Here is a 23,729-nt window from a genome sequence, read left to right on the forward strand (position 1 = left end):
AGATGAGAGGAGGTGTAATCCCCATGAGCTAGTTGGTTTAGCCTAGGAGTGGGGAGTCAGTGTCTGGAGTGACTATTGAAAGGCTTGATTTAATAGAATTTCTTAATTTACATTTATCTTGCAAGTTTGGTTCCTAGTTTAGCTCCTTAGAAACCCGTATAAAAAGTGGTTACAGAGACTCTGTTGACTGGGATTCCATTCTGCTTGAGAATCAGGTACAACTTTTGGGGGTGCTTCTTACATCTGAAAGCTCTGATTTCAAGAATGCCTCTTCCCAATTTCAGCTGGTGTGGCCTTTTCTTAGAACAAGTATCACTGCCCTAGTAGCATTATCAGTTATTATAGTGCACTATATAACAGGTTGCTTTGAAGACTGGTTGGAAATTGCAGCTGGTTATTCAAAAGATTAGCTAGAATTTTAATTGGAGCCTTTTTGTTGGAGCATGTTCTTCCAATATTGTTTCCTCTGTGTTGGTCTACTTGTTTTTCAGGGCCAGTTCACAATGCTGATATCAACCTTTTAAGTCCTGAATGATCCTGGTCCAGATTATCTCAAAGGCAGTTTGGAATAGGGATGTCATCTTGTAGATGGTTCCTTGTGACCTCCCAGATAGCTGATCTCTAAATTACAGAAATCACTTCCCCTGGAGAAAATGGCTGCTTTGGACGATGAATTCTATGAAAATACAGCCCGCTGAAGTCCCTCCCCAAACCCCATTCTCCCCAGACTTCACCCCCATAGCTCCAGAGATTTCCTAACCCAGAGTTGGCAAACCTGGTTTGCAACCGTACTGTGCATATATCTTCACCATTGAAGGCATTATGAGTTGGGATATATGAGAGGGCCTTTTCTTTATTTGTGTCATATATGTAGAATGCTCTCCCCAGGGAAATCAGCACATCTCTGGTTAATAAGGAGGGCTTTTTGACACTCTTGAATGTTATTGTATGCAGGCTGATTTGGTTTGATATGTTTATTTACAAGCTTTCTAAACTTTTAAAGAGTGCTCACAAAGCAGAGTACAATATAGATTATGTGCTAATGTTAATCTGCCCTTATTTGTTGCAAACTAGTCAGTAGAACCCCTTATTTGTTGCAAACTAAACAGTATTCAGTTCCCACTCAGCATGAAGATTAGTGATACTTCTGTGTCCGGGGTCTGATGCTCAGCTCCTGGACTTACTGGGAGAAGGGGAGGGGAGGCAGTTGGGGGACAGCTACCCCAACTGGCACCCAGGATCAGAGCAGACCAACAACAGAAGGTGGGAAAGGAGGCATCCGTGCCACAAGAGGGCAAAGAAGCGTCCAAGCCTCAGAGAGTCAGGCAAGGCAGGTGGAAACCAGCTAGCCCCACCCTCTGGTGGGAAGGCAGGGGGCCGGGCAGGGAGAGTGAGGACCACAAGGAGGGGAATATTCCCAAGGGAAGAGATGCAGGAAGCAAAGGCAGTCAGCCAGCAGCCTTACCAGACAGGGAGAAGAGGCAGCCAAGGCAGCACAGAGCTATGCCCCAGCCTGCAAGCCAGCTATAAAGCAGTAGCTTGGTCCAGCAGAAGCCAGGAGCAGAACAATCCCAGGTGAAACTGCCTGAGGCAATCTGCAAGAAAAGCTTGGCAGCCAGCCAAGGAGGCACAGGTGTACCTGCCCCAATCTGCCAGCAGAGCAAGCCCAGGTGCAACTGCATGAGTCCAGCCAGGGCTGTGGATAGAGTGCAGGAGGGGGTGTGTGGCAGACAGGTGGAGCAAGGAAGAGATGAAGGGATAAAAGGGAAGTCCACCCACAAGGCATGGTGGATTGTGTAGGAGCGTGGTGGAGTTTGGGGGGGGGGGAGGAGGAGGGAGGAGGGAGAAAATAAGCTGGAAGAAGTAGGAGTAAAGGAAATGAAGAGCAAGCCCATAGAGGGCGAGGAGTAGGGGCTTTGAAAGGCAAGGAGAAATGGGAGGCAGTCAGGACTCTGTCAGGTTGAGCAGGCCTGCAAGTGGACTGAGAGGGAGCGAGGGTGATGTATACCCCCCTCCTTCCACAGAGCAAGAGTCTGCACTGTCCCTGATGGCTTCCCAGAATCAAGGTCAGGTGTGCTGGCACCCAGCATAGTGGCGCTCATGGCGGAGGCTGACATTCTGACTTAACATCTATACTTTGTCAGAAATCTGCAGTCTAGGGCAAGAGGAGAACTAGCTCTGGGTGGGGAGGTATCTAATCTAGCCCTTTCCCCGTCCATTTGTGGGCTAAGCGGGCAGCCAAGCTGAGTCCAACTAAGCTAGCCGTACTCTTTAGTGAAGAATTAATATCTTTTTGTATCCTATGCATTTATGAGCAGAAAGAAGGAATTTGCCCCCCCGCCCCCCCCCCCATTTTGCCAGTGATGTGTGTCCAAATGCAAACCATACTGTGACGGAATGCAATTTAAAGAAAGGTTACCACAGTGCAGCACTCAAAGATGGAAGGGAAGGAATTAAGTATTATAGATGGCATCTTAAGCAACTATTTATTATTTTATTTATTTTTCATATTTTTAGACTGCCTGTTCCTCAAAATGAAGCTTGAAGCAGTTTACGACATTTAAAACACAATAAATATATAGTGCTTACGAGTAGCAGGACTCTAATCTGGAGAACCAGGTTTGATTCCTCTTTCCTCCGCTTGAAGGCCGCTGGGTGACCTTAGGTCAGTCACAACTCTCTCAGAGCTCTCTCAGCCCACCCACTTCAAAGATTGTCGTGAGGATAATAATAACACACTTTGTAAACTACTCTGAGTGGGTGTGAAGTTGTCCTGAAGAGCGGTATATAAATTTAATGTTGTTATATTAAAAACTAAAAAACATCACCACAATTTAGAGGGTCCCACAAACATACAATCAATAGTAAAACAACCAGGTGGCAAAAACTTCATGCATAAAGTGCAGAAAATATTACATGAATATAAAATGTAGAAACAATGCAGAAAATTGTATTACATGAGTATAAAAACAAAGCATTTAGAATAGGATGATACATAGTACAAACAAATAATGCACACCAGGGGTTCCTCAAACCTTTTGAGCCTGCTGACACCTGTGGAATTCTGACAGTGGTGGGAGCAACCACAAAATGACTACCACATGAGGGGAAGCCAACCACAAAATGTCAGTGAATTAGCCATGCCTGTCTCTAACAGTAACTCTTCAACATTTCAAGCAGAAGCAAAGTCTAACATGATGCCTTTTAAAATGAACATATTTGTCATGGATCAGCCAGACACATTTGGCCATGATGAGGCAGAGGGCTCCGTGGAAGAGGAAGAAGCAGCTGAAGCAGCTCCTGACAGTCTGCCACCAGAAGTTAATATTACTCTGCTAAATAAGGTGCTACTGTCTGGCAGCATCCTGACTGTCCAGGCCTCTGATGCAGGATCAAGCAGCACCCTGCCACCCACCTCACCCCTCTGTCTCTGGAGCCTTGGTGGGCAGATGGAGGAGTATCCAGCATGAAATACTGGAAATAAGATCGAGTGCGAGTCTAGCAGCCTAGAGACACCTGGGTCTAAGTAAAAGAGAGTTAGCGTACACACACAGGCCTGATGCAGCCCAGCTGTGAAACAAGCATCTCAATTATAAAGGATGGCGAGAAAGCCTGGCCATGGAAGCAACAAGTCAAACCACTTTTGACCCTGCCGTCACTGATCTTGCCTCTACCTCGCCCCTGTGACACATCAGATTGTTTCTGGACTTTGATTTCTGAACTTGCCTTGAACCTGCTCTAATGACAACCCTCCGACTCCATGTATGACCTAAGAACTGAATTCCAACCTCACTGTACTGGCTTGCATCTTCCCTTTGCCCTCCTTGAAGAGTAATGCCTCTGAACCACCCAGTGCCTAGAGGGACCCTGGACAATATTGTTTAAAAATATTTCCTTACATACATACAGCTTACCTTCAGTCACACAGTGAAGATCATTGGGTTGTGGTGGCCGCTGCTGCTGAGCAAATTTTCAAAAATCTGCATAGCTAATCAGAAGCCCTGATAGGCAAAAGATCCATCTGGTCCTGCCCACTTTCTTAAAATGCTTGCAGACATCAGGAAAGGTGTTGGCAGATACCATGACGCCCATGGGCACTGTGTTGGGGATCCCTGCTATAAACGGTATAGTTCACAGTCCTGTTCTGATTATAAAAGTGTCTTCCTGAATAGAGGTGGGCACAGTCCGCATAACGGACCTAATTTCGTCACGAGCGTACCCAGTTCATCCTTCGCGAACACGCGGGCCGTGGGCTTGTATTTTTCTCATGAAAGCGCCGAACATTGGGGCTTTCTGTCCGTGTGTCCGTTGGCCTGTCATGCCAGGATTCCCGCTCAAACAATTTCCTAGGCAACGGTGTGGAGCCACCTTCCTCATTTGGAACACACCAATCTTAGCCCAGGAAACCTTGATTGGCAGCTCTGTCAGCCAAACAGAGATCACCAGCTTTTCTGCATAAAAGACAAAGCGCGCGAAGCCCTGTTCCATTTTGCTGGCATGGGGATGCGAGTTAGCTTCTAAGCTTAGCAACTGCTTGCTGTGGGGAAGTTTTTTTTTTGTGAGAGCGCGGCTTGTGCCTTAGGGCTTTGGGGCTTCAGGTGCAAGAGAGCTTTCTCTTTTCTCCATTCCTGTTTAATTTTTTTCTCCTTTCTATTCTAGTTTTCTTGAGAGCACTTTAAAAAATCCTTTTACTGCACTATCGGGTTACTCTGATTTCTTTCTGCGTTTTGAGTCCTTGGGTTCTTCTCAGGCTTAACCGCCCCTCCCCCCCAAAAAATCTCTTCCTTTTTTCTGGGTTGCCAGTGGGTTTTATTGTGCTCTGACCCCACCCACTCACGGACCCACAGTGGGTGCAAGGCAGCTTTGGGCGTTGTCTGCTTGAGTTCTTGCCTTCTTTCCCCCACGTTCTTTCTTGGCTGCTGATGGGATGCAAGGGAAGGGAGACTGCTATTAGGCTCTGTGAAACACCCACTCTTTGACGACCGGCAGCACGCTTTGAGGTGCTCTCTGCTTCACTTCTTTCTAAGCCTTTCACTCCCTAAATAGTGGGTGACTTTGGGGGAGATTTCCTGCCTGGCTTTTGAGGTGCAGGGGGGGCTGCTGCTGGCCTCTGTGAAACACCCACTCTTTGACGACTGGCAGCATGCTTTGGGGGGCTCTCGGCTTCACTTCTTTCAAAGCCTTTCACTCCCTAAATAGTGGGTGACTTGGGGGGAGATTTCCTGCCTGGTTTTTGAGGTGCAGGGCAGGTTGTGAAAAAGACTGTTACTGGCCTCTGTGAAACACCTACTCTCTGGCAATTGGCAGCTCGCTTTGGGGGCTCTCTCTGCTTGATATCTTTCTAAGCCTTTCACTCCCTAAATAGTGGGTGTCTTGGGGGGAGATTTCCTGCCTGGCTTTTGAGGTGCAAGGGGGAGAATGCTACTGGCCTCTGTGAAACACCTTTTCTCTGGCGACTGGCAGCTTGCTTTGGGGGGGCTCTCTGCGTTGTCTCCCCCTCTGCATGGGCACCTGCTGTCCCCTCTGGCCAGGGCGGAATGGGTCCCCTGAATCATGTCCGCCCCGCGAAGGCAGGAAGGTGGTTGAGTTCTGTTGCTGATGCTGTTGTCATGTTTCTGTCTCCCCCCTCACAGGAACCACGCTGACCCATCTAAGCAATGTCTCCTGTCTTGCCCATCCCCCACATTCCGCAAAGGCAGGACGGCAGATCCGGTCTGACTCCCACTTCACGAGGGACTCTCCTGTTACTGCTCCCTCCTTAGTTACATACACGGTTGCGATCGAGCAGCCGATTGTACCATATGGGGTGGAGTTGGTTGTCGACGTGGTGGCTCCCCTGTCAACGGGACTGACGGGACCTCTTTCAGCTGGTTGGGAAAGCGTCATGCTGCAACTGAGGACCTCGGCGGCGAGGCAGGAAGGTGGGTGGGTGCAGTCGAATGATGTCGGCTACTGTGCTGCTCTCTCTTTGGTTAGACTGGTTGTGTGATCCCGCAACCGAAGGATACAGTCGGTTGACAATGTGGTGGATCCATGATGGGACCTCTTTCAGTTGGGTGGGGATGTGTCCTGCAACTCTGGTCCTTTCTGGCGAGGCAGGAAGGTGGATCTGCTGCCGCTGCCGCAATGTCCCTCGGTGGGACCCTCGGCTAAGGAGGACAGTCAGTAGCTGTGGGACCTTTCCCCTCCTTCCCCTCCTCATGACGACACGTAGTGTCCCTCGTGTCCTCCTCATGATGACACGTCCTGTCCCTTCCATCCTTTCTGGCGTGGCAGGAAGGTGGGTGAGGTCAGCTGCCGCCGAGTTTACGCTAAGATGGAACTTCAGGTGCGGTCACCTGGTAGCTGTGGGATCAGGCTTCACCCGGGCGAATGTGGCCTCCTTTCCCCCCCTTGGTGAGAATACCAGCGCGCTCTGTTTTGGCCTGTCAGGAACGGGGGGAACCTCCGCCTCCTCCTGACGACAAGCCCTGTCCCTGGTATCCTCCTCCTGACGACAAGCCCTGTCCCTCATATCCTCCTCGTGACGACAAGCCCTGTCCCTGGTATCCTCCTCCTGACGACAAGCCCTGTCCCTGGTATCCTCCTCCTGACGACACGTCCTGTCCCTGGTATCCTCCTCATGATGACACGTCCTGTCCCTGGTATCCTCCTCATGATGACACGTCCTGTCCCTGGTATCCTCCTCATGATGATAAGTCCTGTCCCTGGTATCCTCCTCCTGATGACAAGCCCTGTCCCTTGTATCCCCCTTGTGACGACAAGCCCTGTCCCTGGTATCCCCCTCGTGATGACAAGCCCTGTCCCTGGTATCTTCCTCATGACGACAAGCCCTGTCCCTCGTACCTTCTAAGTACCTCCTCTTATTCTTTATAAACTCAATTACTTCCATTATAATTTGTATATTGACAAAACAGTCTAAGGCACGACTGTTGTCCCTCCCATCCTTTCAGGTGAGGCAGGAAGGTGGATATGCTGTGGGGGAGGGGGCTGCTGTGCCCACATGTCCTTCCTTTGCCGACGCCGCCACGTTTGGGGAAGTGGGTATCGTCAGAGACCATCCTGCTCCTGTGAGCGCAAGGGCCCCTCTGAGTGGGGCGGCTGCTTCCGCTCCCCCCAGGCATGGGGGAGGGGGCTGCAGTGCCCGCATGTCCTTCTTTTGCTGACACCGCCACATTCGGTTCAGTGAAGTGGGTGTTGTTGGTGACTTTCCTGCTCCTGTGAGCACAAGGGCCCCATCCAACTGGGGTGTCCGCTTCTGCTCCCTTCCCCCAGGTGTGGGGGAGGGGTCCGCAGTGCCTGTGTGTCCTTCCTTTGTTGACGCCACTACATTCGGTGAAGTGGGTGTCATCGGCAACCACCCTGCTCCTGCGAGTGCAAGGGCCCCTCAGAGGCTCCTCAAAGTCCAGTGACAAGTAGGACAGTGGCCCAGGTCAGAGTCCTGGCCCTAACCCAAGCAAGCAGACACACCACGTCACTGAGGTGGGACTCGTTGTCCACTGCCCAAAGAGGCTCCCTCTGAACAGGGTAGCATAAGTCTCCTTCCCTCGAGGTGTGGAAGACATCCTTTCCATCCCTCCCGTGCCTTCCATTCCAGCAAGGGGCCTTTGAATTGCTACATGATCTCCTGTTGCGGAGTTGGCTTTCACTCAATTACATCCATTCATTTCCCATCATGGGGAGTTGGTCTCCCTGTCCCCAGGGAGGGCATCTCTTGTTGATGCAACCCCATGTAGGTGGATTTTGTGGGCAGCCACCTCTCCTGGACAGGAGCACAAGTCTCCCTCCTTCCACCAAGGACAAGTAAGGGTCAGTCAGAATAGGGGAGGGGAAGTTGTTGTTTGTCTCTTTGGAAAAGTGATGATTGAGGAGTGTTACATGAGAACCTTTGGTGGGGAAAGTCTACTCAAGTGAAAATGTGTGGAAAAAACAAGGCCTTTCTGAATCGAACCAGTTCTTGAACCGGTTCTCGAACCGGGCTGGTCTGTTAAAAAGTTCATGGTCCATGGTAGTCCATGAACCCCGAACTGGTGGTCTGTGGCCGCCTCCCGGTCCGTGCCCATCTGTATTCCTGAATTATTGATTTGTTTGCAAAGTTAGCAATGAAATATATTCAGGTATATGAACATTGTTCTTCAAATGAAAAATTCCTGATCTGATCATTAATAGCTTCGTTATGTAAACAGTCCGTTAAATAAATATCTTAAATATCTGTTATCAGCTTGTGTTATTGCTATATAAAGAGATCTTAGAATTGAAGGATATAATTCTTAAGCAAAAGTTTCAGATTGCTTAGTAACTCATAAATGCAATAAATGAAATCATTAGATCCTGTAGTTTGTCCCTGTTTGTAAATTGATGGCATTCATAAAAAAATAAAATGTTAACATAAGCTGAAGAAATACGAAAGGGAGCTCTTCCAAGTTGATCAATAGGCTTCAGTTGTCAAGGCGTGTTCTGGTGTTAGTCTCCTTTGTTTCAACTGAGCATACACAAAATTAAGGTTCTGGAGACCTGGTTTGAAATCCTCACATAGCCATGAAGTTTACTTTGACTCAGAATCCCAGGTGTCCACCTGTAGTGGGCAACTTCCTGGTAGTTTGTAGGAGTGCTAGATGGTTTCCCCCCACAACCAGTCAGGGGCCCTGGCACTGCCTGATTTGTTTGTTTGTTTTTCATTTTGCTTTCATGCTTTACGCTCTCACGGTCCCAGTCCCAGCTAAGGATGTCACTTCTGTGACGTCATCACTGGAGCATAAGGTAAGAGGGTATGCAGGCTGTTCGGCTGCTCCCTGAATGTGTGGCAGGCTGGGCATGTGTCTAGAGTTCCCAGGTCCCTATACCCTCCTGACAGGCGGTGGGGGACCTGGGATTTATCCATTGTAGCATCATTGTGCATGTGCACTCCCAGAGATGCATGATTACATCACTTCTGGGAAGTGGTGTCATGCTGGCCACAGGTGTGCTCTAGCATGTTGCATGGGGCAATTCTGGCCCATTTGGGGACAAAATTGGCTCCAGCTTAGCACAGGAGCATGCCCAAGGCTATTCACTTCAGGAAGTGACATTGTCACGTCCCTCTGGAAGTGCACCTAGTGTGCATTTTCCTGACTTGCCAGTCAATGGCGGGCCTGCTCACCTTCCCAGGTGCGCCTGTGCATCAGGTGTCTAGTTTTTCAACTTTGTTTCCCCCGGCAAAAAACTGCTGTCTGGGAAAGAACTGGACACCTGGAAATTAGTGGTTTGCCTGTAAATTGCTGGTGACCGGCTAGAGGTTGCAGGCCATCTGGCGATCATTGGCCACTGGCAAGCACCCCAGACACAAGCACAGCACTATGACATTACTTCAAGAATGAGCCGATTCTCAAAGAACTGAGAGCACTTCCGTGGCTGGCACTATGATATCATTCCTCGTGTGTACTGGGTTCCTCCTCCCACTGGGAAGTAGGGTTGCCAGCCTCCAGGTAGTTACTGGAGATCTCCCGGAATTACAACTGGTCTCCAGGCCACAAAGATCAGTTCACCTGGAGAAAATGGCTACTTTAGAGGGTGGGCTCTATGGAATTATGCCATGCCAAGGTCCTTTCCCTCCTCAAACCCCACTTTCTCCAGGTTTCTCCAGATTTCACCCCTCAGATCTCCAGGAATTTCTCAACTTGGAGCTGGCAACCCTACTGGGAAGGGATCAGAACCTGGCAATCCTACTTCTGACTCTGATCCAGTTACTCCCTGTAATGTTTTTCCTGTCATGTATTTAATTTGGATTTTGTTTCTGTTTGCAAATTTGGTTTTTTTAAAAATAATTGTTGCTCTGAGTTTAAATGTAGGTCTCTGAGGAAGAAGGGGGGGGGCTGGATGTGTGAATGGTGTCTGTTCTGATTGAATGGTAGCTGTACCCTAGGGTATGGAGTGAACTGCAGTTTTTTAGTCAGTGCTGAGGGAAAGATTTTCAATCAGCCTTTGTATATATCTCAGAAGGTGGTTATTCTAGCTGAGACAGTTAACTAGCCAGGAGATTCTGCTTAAGTCAGTTTTTAGATTTCTCAGACAAAGGTTTCTGGCTAAATCAGGCATACTGTGTGTGTGCCTGGATCAGTTTGTGTATATCCAAGAGTGAGATTAATCTAGGCCAGGCAAGCTATGTGGAAAGGCCTGAGTGAATCTATGTCTGTGTGGATGAGAAGAGAGTTTATTCTGTTAGTGAAGTCCTGTGTGGAAGATTACTCTTGACTAAGTCTGTGAATATATCTTTAAGAAGATAGAATTATTTTTGAAACCATCAAGGTTAAGAACTATTCTGGAACCATTACGCTTATTAAAACTCTGCAACCATTATGCTTATGTTCTTATAAATAACTTCTGCTTTTAAGCAAGAAAGATCCCTTTTCCTCCTCACAACTATGCTCACATGCAAATCATTCTGTTGAACTGCCATCCATAACAAGCCTTCCTAGTATTACTAATTAATCTGAGGAGGTCTAAGGCACAAGTCTTTGTTGGCAGTGAAAATAGTTTGAGAGAGGTGGGGAAGGAAGCAATGTAAAGGTTACACAAACACAAAAGGGGAAGTGTTTTCAAGGTAAAAGCTTGGGTATAGTAGAAAACACCTGAAACTTTGTGTAAGTGGAAATAAAGAGTGTTGGTTGTGACCAGAGCCCTCTTGAGGTATAAGTTTAAGGTAAAGTAAGGAGGAACTGGATTAAAGGTTTAAAAAGGTTTAAAAACAAACAGCAAATCATTCCCCTCAGCATAATTTATCTCACAGGATAAAAAGGAGGAAGTGAGAATCACATTTGCCAACTCGAATTCCTTTGATGGGAGGATGGGATTGTGTATGTCTGAAAGGAACCTGAGAGCCATGGGATATGAAGCAGATGCCTCTGTACCTAACCATTCCTGATGGATTCCTCCGTTTACCAAAAAAAGAAGCAGCAGCAGCAAACTGGTTTCCCAGATAATTTCAGAATGCACCAACGATGTGAAGTAGCATCTTCCTGTATCAATGTTTTTCAAACAGGAATAAAAAAATATAGTTCTTCATGTGTGTGTGTGTGTGTGAATCTCTCAATTATTTGCTTGATAGGTGATTAATTCCAGTCTATGCAATAGTTGAGCATTACCACAAGATGGCTCCCCAAGATAAATTGTGTCTTAATGCTGGCTCTGCTTTCCACCACTATTGTATTAGCTTTATTAAAATGAAAAATGATAAGTTGAGTCAATATACATTTGGCTTCAGAATGCTAATATTTTTCCTACGTCCTTTAATTATATTCTAAAATAGCTAATAAAATTTACAGTCATTTAGAATGATCACCGTAACAAGTTACTGCTGACGATGTTTGAGAGGGAAAAAACTCCCAGTGAATTAATCTATAACCAATTCGGTATTCTTTTCCACAATGCCTTCTGAGTCCTGCCTGACTGCAGCATGCAAACCAACTGCCTCAAGGCTTTCCAAGTTCAGTTTCTACTTAGATACGGTACAGTTTCTCTCTTGTTATCCGAAACGTCTACTCACCAGCCTGTTCAGGCGGTGCAATCTGAAGCAGAAAATTCTAAAACATAAGCAAAGCCCACGTCATGCCATAAGAAGGACTCCTCCCTGGTTGTCTGGCTAAGGAAAGTTCTTACTTGTTGGTGGAATAGGAATGGAGAGAAGAGTACAGCTAAGCCTCACACCCTGATGCCTCCTTCCCTTCCCTCCACTTAGCAATACAGATAGTCTATATTGGACAGTTCACATTTCTGGATAGGTTCCCCCTCCCCGCCCCCAGCAACTTTTTATGTTGCTACTAGTAGGCTTAATCCTTGTATGAGAGCCTGGTGATTTTGAGCTAATTCTTTCTCAGCCTAACCTACCTCACAATGTAATTTTGAGAGTAAAATTTAGGAGAGGTGGTGGTGGAAAGTGCTGTCAAGTCACAACTGATGTACGTTGACCTCTCCTGGAGTTTTCAAGGCAAGAGACAGAGGTGGTTTGCTATTGCTTGCCCCTGCATAGCAACCCTAGTCCTCTTTGGAGGTCTCCCATCTAATTACTAACCAATGCCAAGAGCAGACAAGATCAGGCTTGCCTGGGCTGTCTAAGTCAGGGTGAAGAGGGGGAGCCTTATCATTTTACAGGAGGTGGTAGGCCATCTCCCTACCCCAGGCTCCTGGTCTCACTGGCCCTGTTTGCTCTAGTGGAAGTGGGGATAGATAAGGAGTGATATTGCATGATGTTATGAGATCATTTCTGGTTTGCACCCAGGTATGATCATGATGCTCTAGGAATTTGTCCATCTCTATGGTAAAAAAACATAGAGATGGAAAAATTCCTAGAGCACCATGACAACACTTCTAGGTATAAGCTGGAAGTGGCATCGTGTCGCACAATGTTACCTCCCACCTCCAAAAGGCTCCCTCTGGTTGCCTGTGCTCTGCTTGCAACCCTAAGGAGGAGAGGACCATGTAGTATCACTCTGAGCTGCTGGGGAGACAGGCAAGATAAAAAAGTAATAGATTTATTTGTTCCATTTCTAGATTAACTTTCTGCCTGCCACATTCAAGGCAATGTGCAGTTTCAATAATTCCCTACAATACAATCCATATATGAAGCCTAAGGGAGGCGAAATCTTCAAGGGTCCGAATGAAGAGGAGGAAGTATAGACAGCTGTGCTGTGTGTTGGAAGATCCCAGGCAGCGATTGCGGTTAGAGGCTGAAGATGGAAAAGCTGGAGACTGAGGCCTGCTCAGAGTCTCCTTGAGGCTCCTGTGCTGCAGAGTCACAGGCAGTAGGTGGGATGATCCTGCTACAAGGTAACAGGGGGAATTGGGCTATTTTTATTTTTAACAATCCTATTTTTAACAGTCCTATTGGAATTGAGGTTGGATTGTGGAGCAAACTTTTAATTTTACTGGATGGTTTAAAGTTAACTGCTTCCAAATTTGGGAGGGAAGATTCCTGGAAATTTACAAGAGTTTACAGGCTATGCTTTTACAGGGTACATTCAGGGATGACAAAAGATGGGTTGAGATTTATGACTTGGTCTGGGATGGTTGATGATGAGTTTTCATTCGATGTTAATGTTTGGCAGTTCCTTCCACGCATTTGGGCTATTATTTATTGCCAATCTAGGAGATGCCTCCAGGGTTCTGAATGGAGAAATTACTGATTAAATTGCCTCCAGAATCTCGAGTGGGGAGGAGTAAACTGTTTTTTCTGTGAAATGGACTGCTTCCCAGTTCATACGTGGAAATGCCTAACAGCTGCTGGAATTTTACAGGGCTTATGTGAGGCTTTCACATGTATTCCTGGCCTCAGAAGAGCCCAGTGCTATGAAACATGCTACTATCCTGTGTCTGTGTGTGGGAGCGGGGATCCCAATAACGGTCCAGCTTGACCCAGCAATATAGCTACATCAATATAGAATACATTGCAGAAAACCACTTCTTTGCCTTAACAATACCAACATGGTCCCAATCAGATAACAATTGGGTAGCTAACTGAGGACGTAGTATTGCATAGATCATGTTTCACTGGGGGGTACTGAAATTGAGTTGTACTCCAAGCATTTGTTCTCATTTTGTCTAATGTTATACAATCACCATTTTCAAATAGATCCCTCAACATAAGAATACTATATCACATTCAGAAAAAGAGAAATAGGTCCTATCTTAGTTATAACCAGTGTTTTTAAAAATTAGTTCTAATGGAGATGTAACTGGGGCAAAACCAGTACTAAATGTATTCTGTACCTTGAAAAGTTGAGTTCTGTCCAAGTGTAACCTCCATGTTTCCTTCCCTTATCTTAAAATATGCTTCAATGTAAGAGAAGAACATCCTACACATAAGCTTTTCATCTTGGGAAGGGCTGAAGTTTATGGTGATGGACAGATGTTTGTAGTGGCAGTGAGGCTGGGAAACCTTCATTTCTCCTGGAGCTAGATGTTTTTGCATCATGTGGGGAGGATAAGCATTCCCACTGATGTGCAAGCACCTGACTACTGGCTGCTGAGTTCTGGCAGTTCTTTGCAGCCAGAACCCAGACTGGCGAAGACCTTTTGACATATGTTGGGGGACAGTGGAACAGGAGCTGTTTCTTTCATTGTCTGTATGCGTGTGTGACTGGGGGAATACCGTGTCAATGAGAGCTGGAGAGTATCCTCTTTATGCACACGCCCATTTGTATCTTCCAGGTGGGAGGGAAGGGCAGGTGCTAGGTACTGCCGTTTCCAGGTTAGATCAGAAATCTTTCTGTTTCCTTTTCCTTTATTCCTGCACCATAATTTCTGTAGCCTGTGTATTCTCTTGAGACTCTGATAGTAGAAGAGTTTGTATTTGTTTAATGTATAAAAGGGCCTACTGTGTTCCTACCTGCATGATCTTGTTGTGGATGTGGCCAGCGTTACCGAAACAGCCCTATTTGATGCTTCTCCTGGCAGCAAACTGGAAAGTCTTAAATTAGATTATGTCTCTATTCTCACTCTCACACTCACCTATCCACCCCCGGAAAGGTTGCCAGGTAATCTGAATGGTCCAACAAACATCCTGTTCTGACAAAATGACCCAGAAATCTGGGTTACATGTACACATATGACTTCCCTGGATCCTGACCTGAATGGGCCAGTGTGATGGCATCTTGTACCTGTAATGTGGTTGGTTCCATCTTTGGTATAGGTCGGCGTTAGGAGTGGGTATATCACACTCCTGATCCATTCATCATTCCATTCCATCATGAAATTCTAATGAGGGCAGATTCTTGTCCTTCATGTTCCTTCTTTTGGAAAAAATTGCCAGGTGACGGACTACTATTATGATGGACATCTATTATGTATGCCTGGTACACTTGGATTCCCCTCTTTGTAGCTGGCTGGTGCTCTGTCCTTGGCCATCCTTGGACTCCACTTACAATCCACTATGTGCAACCTATGCCCTGCTTTTGCCATAATTCTATCCCATCTCCCAGCCAAGCCTGCTGGGATGTAGTAGCTCTTGGCAGGATAGTTTAACATCTCTGAGTGTGTTGGACCCTAGCAAGGCAATGTTACTTTTCTTAGAGCACAGTTGTATTTTTATGTATATTCTCTCTCTGTGTGGGATCAAAAGCAATTCCAGGGGTGGTCGTTTTTCATTTAAGCTTAAAAGGACTGTCTCTGCAGCAAAGCGAGTTAGGTTACTGTCTTTGCCCTCTTTATTGAAACTGTAGCATGCAGTCAGCATTGGAGCTGCTGAATCAATTGCAGAACATCACTCGATTAGGAACCATATCACCTTGGAAGTAGAAAGAGTATTAGTGAGGTCCAGAGGTCCTAAAACACCCGTATCAAAGGTGGTTGATGATATTGACAAAGGAGATAGGGGAAGTAGTCTCAAAAGTGAGCAGGAAGTACTTCAGCAAAATTAAAGAACTTACCATGGAATACATCAGTGTAAGATTTCTAGAAAAGAGTTATATCTAGTCATTAGTAAAAATAGCATAGCATGAGACAGGAAGACTTTAGGCCAAATCACATGCTAGTCACGAACTCTGCTTGGCCTAAGCTTTCCAAGTGCTATATTGCCAGGCTGTTCCTGGGGTGAGGGGGGTTTGAGCCTGGGGCATCTGCCACCTCCAGCCTGGACTCTTTTAAAGGGTCTGTGAAGGACTGTACCTCAGAAATAGGAGAGGAGGAGGTTTGTGTTGCACCCCAGTTCCTCTCTCCCCTGCTGGACGCCTCTCCCTCTGCTACCCCTAAAAGGTCTGGCTCTTCTTCTCCAGCAGTCCTGACAGCCTTTTAAAGGTCCTGCTGTCCTGCCAACTAGTTTCCTCCCTCCCATATGAGGGATTGACCCTTTTCCCAATAGGGAGCTTTGCTTCTTCAGGTCCCCTGCCCTCTGCCTTGTCTCTCTCTGTGTGGATACTTCCTCACGTGTCTTTCTATATAGTTTCACCACTCCTAGCCAGTTGAATATGTGGATGGGAAGTGAAAAGAATTTGGGATAAACCTAAAGTAAGGCACACCCAAATGAGACAACATGGGGATGGTGCCTGAGAGGACCCAAAATAAGAGGCCCAGTGAAGAAGAAGCCAAATTCTTGTGAGTGAAGCAGACTCATATTAGCAATTGAAGGCCATTTGTTACTGGAATGGGTCTCCTTGTGAGTTGGGAGAATTAGCAAACAAGGAGAGTTGGTAACAAGCGAGAGTCGGTAACTAGCGAGATTCTCCACCAATTGGAGAGCCAGTTTAGTGTAGTAGTTAAGAGTGTGGCACTCTAATCTGGAGAACTGGGTTTGATTCCCCACTCCTCCACTTGAAGCCATCTGGGTGACTTTGGATCAGATACAGCTTCTAGGAGCTCTCTTAGCCCCACCCACCTCACAGAATGTTTGTTATGGGGATAATAATAACATATTTTGTAAACTGCTGTGAGTGGGAGTTAAGCCATCCTGAAGGGTGATATATAGATTGAATTTTATTCATTTTTATGGAATCCCTTCTCAGAGGAAACTGACAAAATAGGAGTAGTTCCAATGCAAAGATTTGTTTTATTAACAGAGGAAAGTCAAGCATGCAGCAAGAGGCAATTAAACTGGTCTCACAAACACACAAGAGGCCTAGGAAAGTAGTCAGAGGTTGGAATAGGTTTTAGGGTGGGAGATAGTTACCAATCAGAGGAGAAGTTTGGGGAGGAAGAGGGCTCAAACATCCAGCATTGTCTTGCTGAGAGTAACTCAGAGTGTGGCTCTGAGTGCACAGTGCTGTACAATTTGGCTGGAGCAAAGCCAGGATACTTATAGGGTGAAAGAGACCCTGAGGGTGGAGTGTGACTTCAGCCAGCAAGACAAAAATCTTACTGGTTGTCTCCTGGGACGGACAAAAGACTTGAGTACCTTGATTGGCAGTGCTAGGGTATGACAAAAAGAGTTAAATTGAATGCTCCCAGTGTCTTACAAAGAAACTATAGTTAATTAAACATTCTCTAGAGTTGGCGGATGAATTTAGAACTTTGATTAAATGTTCCCAGGAAGAATTTAAACTTATCAGAGCTGATTGATGGTCCTTGATTACTGTATAGGTTTTAGCCGGGGTTGTGATCAATGGGGACAAAGGATTTTGGAATGTCTGAGGGCAGAATGACTCACAAGTGCCTTTCTTGTCAAGGAGCTGCTTGCTTGGGGGCATGGGAGGCAAGAGACAATGACGCCTAATCACTCGGCATTCCATTTGCATGGTATGTGCGTTCCAACCTCCCATGCAGGAGCTGGCAATGTTCTGTCCTGCTGGGCAGTTTTGCTAGTGCATCATGAAGTGCATTAGATTTAGTGCCTTATGATTTTATAACATAAACCGTTATTAAAACAGCGGAAGCTAGACAGACGGCTCACACAGTGATGAGGTAATCTGTCCCACTATGAGGAGCGGGACTTGGGCTTTTCTATGGACCCTTGATTGGGCCACGTGGATCAGGCTGTGCCCTCTAAATCTAGGGGACAGTCACAGTTGGATATACAAGTTTTATCCTAAAATAGATAAAATATTGTTGACACCAAGAAGTTGTTCTTAAGAGGGCTGGCAACTTGTTAAAAATGTTTAGCTAATCACAGTCTTTGAACTGATTAACAAATTAGTCAATTAAGAGTAACAACTTTGCATATTTCAATACCATCTATGCAATGTACCTGTTTGGATATTGTGAAGGATAATTTAATCATTTACAACTCATTGTAAGCAAAGGCAACATGTAGTTCCTTTCCCATTTGGTATTACTGTAGCACTGGACAAAGACACAAAAGAAACAAAACCAATCTGAAATCAAGTCAGGAACCAAATGGTTGAGCAAATTATTTTCACACACACACAAATCTACAGTTTTATCAGTATAAAAATATTTATTTTTCAGGCCAGGCAGGTTGTATATGAATCATTAGAAAAGCAGAGCTCCAAATACTAGTTGCACAAATCAGTTGTACATAGACTGAGGAGCCTCACTTATCAAAGATGGTAACAAAAGACTAGCATTCTGTCCTGGGCCATAGTTGAATTCCCATCGTTTGCAAACCAGAGACCACTGAAGAAGGTCCCCAGGTCCGAAATGTGTTTGGTCTTTTGGTTAATATGTATGTGTTTAAACATATTGTGATTTGTTGTGATTGGTGTATAACATGGTCTGATTTTTTAAATGGTCATAGATGCAGAGGAGTTAGCCGTGTTAGTCTGTAGTAGCAAAATCTTTTCGAGTTTTTAAATGTATCATACATTGTGTTTCTAATCTTATGAATCTGTATATTGTGCAATAAATTATCATATTTATTTTATTCTATTTTCTTGTTGATCAACCTTTTTATTACTGTAACATACTAGTACTAAAATAGCCAGAAAACTAAATCAGGAAGCTTTTAATTGCAGCTGATTCTAATAGCCCTCTGCTGATTAATCAACTTAAGCTTTAGTTGATTAATCTGTTGATTTAAAATTTGCATCTGTTGTTCTTTTTGAAGCAAATAAGCCTTTAAAAATCAAATCACTGATGTGATTCCTTATTATCATATATTACATTGAAACCCTAACAAGTAGGCATGTGTCCCTCAACAAGGTTCATGAATGTACAATTATACCTCCAAAGTATCACATAAAAATCTAGTATCTATTTTTGTAGTAGTAAATATGAATAAATAATTTTCCATGATGTAGAAGAAAACATTCTTTTCATTGTAGGACAGATCAAAGATGAAGTGATTTTACTGACTACTAATGTCCTAATTTAAACTGAAAATTGGGAGGAGAGTTTTTTATGCTATTAGCAAAAAAAGGAAAGGATTTGAAAATAAACACATCAATAGATTTTCCTTGCCTGTCAGTCTAATTTCATAAGTCGTATTCATTCTTAACATATATCCTTTACTGCCTCTCTAGAGATTTTTTTTTACAGTATCTTGTGTTCTATTTTGGGGCTTCTTTATAGATTCACATGGAACTTGGTGCTTGCCTCTCTTTCAATTATTTCCTACATAAATGTTCATAAATTATAAAATGTATTTACTTATTGATTCTTTCACTTTACTATATTTGTAACCTACCTTTACAACTAGGTCCATAATGCAGCCAACAATGATAAAGTCTGATGAAACTGATAAAATGAACTCTACAAACCAATAAAACATTTATAAAATGGCACAAAGTAATAATAAAAAAAACCATTAAAGGTATGGTAAACATTCACCTGCTTAAGAAGTCTAGAAGGGATAGAGTTGCCAGGCCAAGAAGCAAGGGTTTGGTGTGTGTGGGGGAAGCTGTGCGGGTCCCATTTGTCTTTTCCCTTGTGTGCGCTTTGTGCATACATGCCTTGCAGATATAAACCAGAAGTGACATCATTGGACCTGGGGAGCATGTGCGCAGCACACTGTGGCCTGCCTATGCTCACCTTTCTCCCTCTCTTGCTTGCTACGTGAGAAACAAGGGGAGTGGGGGCTGGGGGCAAAGAATTCCCCACTAAGGCAGGGGATCTGGCAGCCCTGAAAGGGAACTTGCACATAATCAACACTGATGTCAGTAGTCTTGAAAGTCAAACAGGTCAAGCAGTATTCCTTAACTGCCCAAAGGCTCTCCAGAATGAGAGTGCTGGAAGGCTAATAATGTGGAGGCTAACAGTTCATGGTTTTAAGTTAAGTTTTAAGATCCCGTGGCAATAGCCAAAAACACACTGTAATATGTGCCCACCAAGCTTACCTCTGGTAAAGACAGCGTGCAGATCAGGCAATGACAGACCCACCTTCCCCTTGCCAATTTGGGGGAAATAATACTGTGCTACTGCGCTACTGTGTCCAGATTTGTGGGAAGGATTAAAACAAAGTAATGTATGCACTACACAAATGTTATTATTTATTTATTATTTGCATAAGCACATCATATGCATGTTTGAATGGAAGATGTGTGCAAATAGTGTGTTATTAATACTGACTACTTTGTCCAATTCTTCCACCCCTTTTTTGAGGCTGAAAGGTAATAAATGTTGGATGTGTGTACGTGCAAGGGCAGCACTGGAGAACAAGACAGGATTAAGCTGGTGGCTCATTTTGGACAACCCAAAACCATGGTTATCTCTCAGGCAATCACTCAAATACTGTTTTGACTTGACAAATTCTGCTTTTATTCCTTCTTTCTATAGCATGGGAAGGCATTGCTAGAGAACAAGGCAGGAGAACAAGGATTCAACCAGGACACCTCCATTTAGGTATCATACTAAGCCATATTTGTGACTATGGTTAATAAATGAATTTCGTATTTGGGCTTATGTCCTAGTTTGATGGACCCTAATAAACCATATTTAACAGAATGGCTTACATTCAGACTATCCCAGTAATCATAGTTCGGATATTTATGGTTTCGTGTGATGTCTGATCTGAGCTACTAAGTCCATGTTCATATGTCAAGTGAAACCATAGTTATGGCTAATTGTGGGTTAATAAACCAACTTCAAACTGTTACAGATTCTGGTTTGATAAACCCTGACTTATCATAATGAAGTGACCTGGTTTCAGATTATCACATTATCGATAGTTAATTTAATTAAAACATGTTTTTATGTTTTATGTCTAAACAGGTGCCTAATTGTTCGTGGAGGTGAACAGCAATCAGCATTAGAATTAGAACCTCGAATGTGTTAGCTATGGGTGATTTCATGGAATTTACTGTGTAGATCACCTACAAAAGGTGCCCATTAGTGCCCATGTGACTACTGGATTCTGCATTTCTCTAATTATTTACATGCAACTAACTTCCCTGGAATGGCCAGGAGACTTTCATGGTGTACCAATGAGCAGTGGTAATAAGAGGGTTATGGTCATGAATATCTTTTCATCCATGTTGAGCCATAAAATCAGCTTCTTCCAGTAAATGGTGGCTTTGGCTTCTAAACCAGGAGCTGCAGCAGCAATAACAAGGCAGATAATTGCATTTTGCATCATCTACAGCAAATGTAATAAAATAGCTACCAGAGGAGACGTGTCTGGAATGATCCTATTAAACATCATATTTGAGATTAGAAAGAATAACATCTTGTCTCCTGTGGTAAAAATATACTAATAAAGATGGCAATAACATTAATGGCATTATGGTAGACATCTGTCTTTATTGCCAGAGTAGAAACTTGTAAAAGGAAACAAAATCAACATGAATTTCTCTTTAGAGTCTAAGCCCATGTTCATTTTTCTCAATAAGAGTCTTTTTTCCACTCTTGCTGTGCAAATATTTATTGGATTATTGGCATAGTTTGAACACTCTGTGCCAAAAACCCGCCATGCTCTATATTTTGACCTCAGAAGAAATTTATGCATCATACATATTTCCATTAATTCACTCGATAGAAATTAACTTTAGAGATGTGCTAAACCTTGTTGAGAAATTTTCCCTACGACTTCGTCTTACCTCTTGGCTAGTTATTAATTTCTTTAGACAATTCGGATAGGAATGGATAGCCTTCAGGGGCTGCCAGTGTTCATATTCCACCATTTGTTGACTTTTGGGTGGAGGAAAGTTTATTATACTGTAGCAGTTCTCAAGCCCACAAAGACTTGCTTTCTCATCATTGAACTATAAGTCTCCTCCATCTTCATCTATGGAATAACTGAACTGGTTACTCCTGACTTGGGAAAGAGCTCTTGCAGGAGAATTGGTGTCATTGTTAGTGATGTCTATCTGCTTTCCTTCTTTCGTTCCTTCCGCTTCTGATATTTATGCCTTGTTTTTCTCCCCAATATGGGTTTACAACATCATTCTCCCCTCGTCCATTATATCCTCACAACAACTCGATGAAGTAGGTTAGGCTGAGAGAGAGTGACTGGGTTAAGGTTACCTGTGCGCTTCCATAGCAGAAAGATGATTCAAACCTGGGTCTCTTAGAACCTAGTTTTACACTCTGACCAATATACCAGGCTGGCTGTAGTGGTAGCTTAGCTTTTAGAACACCTACCTTCCATTTCCCCCTCTTGGATACACATCTTAACATGGTGAGGGGGTTTGAGTGTATCAGTGAAGCTCAGAGCAATACCGTCAGGAGCACAGGCTTGGACAAGAGTCTGGAAGAATCTCTCAAGGCAGAATGGTCAAAAGATACCAGACTAAGATGCATCCACCCCCTTCAGGAATCAATGGTCACATCAGCAGAAGAGAATTGAATGTTCCAGTGGTGATGGGAGTGGAGGAATTCCTGAAGGTTTGCTACTGGGCAGCAGCAGTAGTGGAAGGTGACGCTGGTGGAGGATCTTTCACAGACAATGGCAGTGCCACTTCAACTAACCCTGTTTAGTACTGTGAAGCAGAAGAAGGCAATGGTGAATCACTTTTGCTAATCTCTTACATTAAAAATCCTATGATGAGATAATCCAAAATGAAAAAAAGATATAGTGCTGGAAGACAGAACCCCAGGTCAGATGGCACTCAATTGACTCCTGGGGAAGAGCTGAGGACAAGTACGAATAGCACTATTCTTAATTATGGGACTGGATTAAAGCCGAAAGGACGTCCGGTTGCAGATGTGAATAGATGCAAAAGGAACGTCCAAAGCTGTGCAACACACATAATAGGAACATAGAATGTGAGAAGTATGAAACCAGGGCCGATTCCAGACGGGCACAAATAGAGCGAGTGCTTTCGCTTTTTCAGCGACCTCACTCGTAAAAACCCACAATTTCCCGTCCCAGCTTACCTGCGGTCCATGGCGCTCAGTTGCGCTCTATAAGCGGACAGTGTGAACGTGGTATTGTGGGTTTGCACACTTCTGGACGCTTCGTTGCTGCGGAGAGGCCCTCCCCTTTCCCTCCTCCCTTTGCCGGCCGGCCGGCAACAATATTCCCTTAATTTTTTTTTAAAACCGGGTGCCATTTGCACAGTCGCACGTTTGTGCACATCGAACTGCGCAAATGTGCACAAATGCACAAAAGTGCACAAAAGTCAATGCTGCATATTCGCATACCTGCACGTTTGCGCATTTGTGCAAAACACGTAAAAAAATTAAAAAAAACAAAACCGAAATGCGAACCAATGAAGGCCCCCAACGTCAACTGTGATGGGGAGGAAACAACCAATCCCGGGTACCTCAGTTGGCCGTGCGAACATCCAGAAGCGGGACGGCATGGCACGCCGCGAGACAAAGCGGATGGAGACGAAAGTGAACGCGTGGCCGGTAAGCGATTATTTCCACAGAAAAACCGCAATTTCTGGCCATCTGGAATCGGCCCAGGTAAGTTAGAAATTGTAAAACAAGAAATGGAACGTTTAAACATTGCAATCCTGGGTGTGAGTGAACTAATGTGGACTGACTCAGGACATTTTCAATCAGAAAATCACACAGTGTTTTACTGTGGAAATGAACTCAAAAGAAATGATGTTGCTCTAATATGAGACGAGACATAGCACAAGCACTTAAGAGCTACAATGCAAAGTCTGACCAAGGAATATCAATCAGACTTCAGGGAAAGCCTGTTAACATAACCGTCATTCAAGTTTATGCTCTAGCTATGGTTGCTGAGGAGGAAGAAACTGAAAACTTTTACTCAAGTGTCCAAGAAGAAATTGATTGTACACCAGGAGTTGATTGTGATACAGATCAAGAGTTGCTAATATCTAAAATTAGAAGAGAAACACTAAAAGAATCATAGTGCCAAAATACATTTTAAATAATATTCCTGAATAATTTAAAGACGATGTAAGGAACAGATTTGCAATACTAAGTTTAATTGATCATGAGCCAGAAGAACTGAAACC

Source organism: Eublepharis macularius, chromosome 13, assembly GCF_028583425.1.
Source record: "Eublepharis macularius isolate TG4126 chromosome 13, MPM_Emac_v1.0, whole genome shotgun sequence".
NCBI classification, from domain to species: Eukaryota; Metazoa; Chordata; class Lepidosauria; order Squamata; family Eublepharidae; genus Eublepharis; species Eublepharis macularius.